Consider the following 4,714-nt stretch of genomic DNA (forward strand, 5'->3'; position numbering starts at 1 on the left):
AATAAATTCATTATAAATCAATACTATTATTTTAAAACATGAAGTTGGAAGGACACCTGTCCTCTTCCTATTTTTCCTGTTTTAAAATAATTTTTTTTAATTACCAAAAAAAAAAAAAAAAAAAAAAAAAAACATCTCTTCTATCCCAATGCCTTAATCATGCATATTCAAGAAAACATTCTTTTCATCCAAAAAAATTATTAAAACAGAAAATCAATCAAACAATCTTCTACATCTCTTCCATTCCAACCCCCTAATCAGGCCTATTCTAGAAAATAATTTATTTGATAAAAAAATCTATACTAATATTTTAAAACAGGAAATTTAAAGGACACTTGTCCTCTTCATGCATTTAGATTTTTTTTAATGCCCTAATCATCCCCTATTCAAGAAAATAGTTATTTCATCCAAAAAAAATTATTAAAATAGAAAATCACATCAAACAATTCTTTTACATCTCTTCCATCCCAACCTCATAATCATGCCTATTCAAGAAAATAATTTATTGGATAAAAAAAAAAATCTATACTAATATTTTAAAACAGGATATTCAAAGGACACTTGGCCTCTTCCTGCATTTATGTTTTTTGCTTTTTTTTTCCTCTTTTTTCAACTAAAGTGTAAAAAAAAAAAAAAAAAAAAAAAAAAAAAAAAAAAAAAAAAAAAAAAAAAAAAACTCCTAAACAATTCAATCCCCTCAATAAAAAGATATCAATTTTCATTTGTGTCTTTTGAGTTTCACTAAATTGCATTATATATATAAATTTTCAATCACACTAAAAAATTAATAATAGTTTATCTTCCCCCTCTCTAACTTTTTACGCTTTCTCTATTTATCCTAACTCTACCATTTTTGTCTTTCATCCTAAATCTATAATTTATATCAAGTAATTAAAAAAAAATATTGTCAAGATGTATACAAACTTCAAAAAATAATAGCGGTATTGAATTTAAAGAAGCAATCAAACGTATGTTTTCTCAACTTTATTTATAGTTCGTTTTTTTTTTTCAAATTGCTTTTCACTTTTTTGTTGCTTTGGTATTTAATCATTTTTTAACAAATTGCGCTTTAGAATTTTGTCTAGGTTTTTATAAAACTTTGTATTTTTTTTTTCCTTGTTCAATGTTCAAAGATAATTTTTTTTATGAATTTTAATATTTTAAAATTTTATCCTGTGTCACTTTTTTTCAGACCTCAATTTTTATTAAGTTTATGCGGGATTTTAATTTTTTCAATTTTTTTTCTGAAATTTGTTTTTGAATTTTTGGGTGATTGGTGTTTAATCGTTTTTTTAAGAAGAATTGTGTATCAATATTTTCTTTGTATTGTTTAAAAGATTTGCATAATTAATTTTCTTTTACAATAATGTTTAAAGATCGAGTTTTTATAATTCTATTTTCAATATTTTTTATTTTGTTATATATTTTCTTTTCATTTTTTAAGATCTCAATTTAAATTTATATATTTTTTACTTCATTTTTTTCTATGATTTTCGGTTATTGTGTTTTTAGTACTGTTTTTGTAAATTTGAACTAGATTTGCAAAACAATTTTTTTTATTTGATCTAATTTTAATTACGTTTTTAAATTGTTATTTCCACTTATTGCTAACATGATGTTTTTCATGTGGCTGAGTAGTTATTTGTATTCTTTCCTTGATGCTACATTGTACTTTCATTATATAATAAAATTACGAGTACCTATTTTTAATGTTCAAAATGTCTTGTTGCACATAAGCTAGACTCTATATCGAGTTTTTTTTTTTGTAAAATATTTTTCTAAATTTTACATTTTGCTCCACTATATATTTTCTCTTTAATAATCGATTTTGATTTTCTTTTCTATTTTCAGTTTTCTATTTCTTTTAAGTAATGTTGATTTGATTTATTTGGTGATTTTATGTGTTTGTAGGTGAAAAATTCAATATTCAACAAAGGAACAATATATTTGGATGGAAACTACAATATATCAATTTTGTGGAGAGACAATTAGAAGCTTTTAATAAAAATTTCATATGATTAGTTTTGTACAAATAATTTTATTTTCATTGTACTCTCATACTGTTTCTTTTTTGAAAGAATAGTGTTTCTTGATATCAACTAAAATAACATAAATAATAAAAATCTTAATCAAAATTATTAGTGTTTGATTAATGTATAATGATTTTATTATAAATTATTTTGTATTTATCAATTTATCAATTTATGCATCCATATGTAGGTAGGCTAGCTAATGTTTTTCATCACATGTACGTTGGGTTTGGGTTAAACCTGTATGTATTAGTAGATGGTTTTTTTGCTTGATGCAATTTGTATTTCTTACATATGATATGATGTAATTTTATTTTTTTGAATTAGAATATATATCGCATTATATTTCCGTAGTATTTTATGTTACTAACAAAATACAATATAATTTAAATTTACATATGTTTTGATTTTAAAAAAACCTAAGAACAATTTAAACACAATAGTAAAATTCTTTAATCGAAAAATATATACTTTCTATTTATACAATAAGACTAACCCGTGCATCGCACGAGCTAAATACTAGTTGTACTTTCAAATAAGTTAAAATTGTTCTCCGTTTAGACTTTTTTTTTTAGTCATGAGATCTTAATAGCATTGTCGTACATGGTATGGAAATCAGTAAACTAATTTTTAACAGACACGTCTCTTAAAGAGGGTATGGAGATTGTAACATTTGCAACAACGATCATAGCTTTGTTGAAAGAGTGTTTTAATTTGATTCAATTTCCATGTATTTATTATATACAAATCTTATTGTAGATGTCGTATGACTTTTTATTTATGAATCAATAAACAGACAAAATTAGTTGAACAAAAAAAATCGTATCAAATTAGATTAGGTAAAAAATAAACGTTCAGACTAGAATACAAATACTCTGTATTCAATTCAAATTAGACCAGGTAATAAAAATAATAATTAAGTTCCGAAAAAAAAAAAAAAGGTTCAGGCTAGATCATATTATCATTTAAATATTTAATTCAAATTAGACGAGGTAAAAAATACATTCAGACTAGATCATATTCAAATATTTAATTCAAATTAAAATAATACAATCAATTTTATTTTATTTTATTTTTTTAAAAGAAATTTTAAAGGACACCATATTTCAATTATTAAAAAGTCATACGTCATCTATAATTGACAATTACCGATTATATTGAAGGGTTAAGCAAGCATCCAAATACATAAATTCATAGATACAGTATAACAATTTGGCATGTACATTCTCAATTTATTATCTGATACAACTTTTTGAGTGTATCTGTCATCACTTTATAATTTTTTGAGAAAGAATATATTCTTGTGATAATCAATTACTAAAACTCATACGGCCATACCACCTCTATTCATTTTTAACCACAGCTTAGTTTATATTTTGTGTTTTGTTTTTTTTTTTTTGGCACTGCCTAACCTCCTTCTAATATTAGTGTAATTTGCGGGTAGTATTTATGAATTTTTTGATGGGTTTCAAGCTTACAAAAATAAAATTTAATCTTATTGGAGAATAAGAAAGTTAGTTTTGAAGTGAATCGAGTTGATGACTATGATATAAGGATAAATGTTGGTAATTCATCGATCGAGAGTATTGGAATCTTGTATAACTACGGACTACATTTTTTGTTGGATGGACATTTGATACAAAAATCTAATTTTTATTTATTAAATTAATACTTTTAAACAAGATAAATTTGTTCTTCCTTAAAGATTTCATCTTCTTTAGATCTTATTAAAATATTTGTGGTATAATATGAATCTGCATTTTGACACATTTATAAGTCATGTTCATCAGTAATACATATATTTAAAGGTTAATATTTTTTTAATTATCAAATTGATTTTTATCTGACATGTCTCTTTAGTCACGTTTGTCGTTATGAAATAAATTAATTGTTAGAGCTACCTTCCCGGTTCCAGGAGATCCTGGGATTGATTCTCACCCTCGCCCTTGTGGCTCTCTAAACACAAACAAAAAAAAATAAAAAAAAATTGACACATCTCTTTAATCACGTTTATCCTTACTTTTTTGAATGGAATAAATTGATATTAAACTGATATGCTTTTTAGTCACATTTGGCCTTAATTTTATTTTAAGGGAATAAGAGGGTTTATATATATATATATATATATATATATATATATATATATATATATATATATATATATATATATATAATCATTATATTGTATTAAATCAATGAATTTGGATTTTAACTGATACGTCTCTTTAGTCACATTTAATGTTATTTTTCAAACAGAATAAATTGAATTTTAACTGACGCTTCTTTTTAGTCACATTTTCCTTCAATTTTTATTAATGGAATATTTTTTTTGAATGGAATAAATTGATATTTAACGGATATATGTCTCTTTAGTCACATTTGGCCTTAATTTAATTTTAAGGGAATAGGAGTGTATTAAATCAATAAATTTGGATTTTAACTGATACGTCTCTTTAGTCACATTTAACGTTATTTTTTAAATAGAATAAATTAATTTTTAACTGACACGTCTTTTTAGTCACATTTTTCATCAATTTTTATTAATAGAATAAGATGGGTGATTTCTTAAATAATAAAATTCATTCGGCACTTAAACTCATCTCTTACGAACGAAGTATAACTTCTCAATTGTCTAGTAATTATTTTAGATCATAAATCTTTGACAAATCTTCTAATTTTGTGTC

Source organism: Chenopodium quinoa, unplaced genomic scaffold (genome assembly GCF_001683475.1).
Source record: "Chenopodium quinoa cultivar QQ74 unplaced genomic scaffold, ASM168347v1, whole genome shotgun sequence".
Taxonomy (NCBI): domain Eukaryota; kingdom Viridiplantae; phylum Streptophyta; class Magnoliopsida; order Caryophyllales; family Amaranthaceae; genus Chenopodium; species Chenopodium quinoa.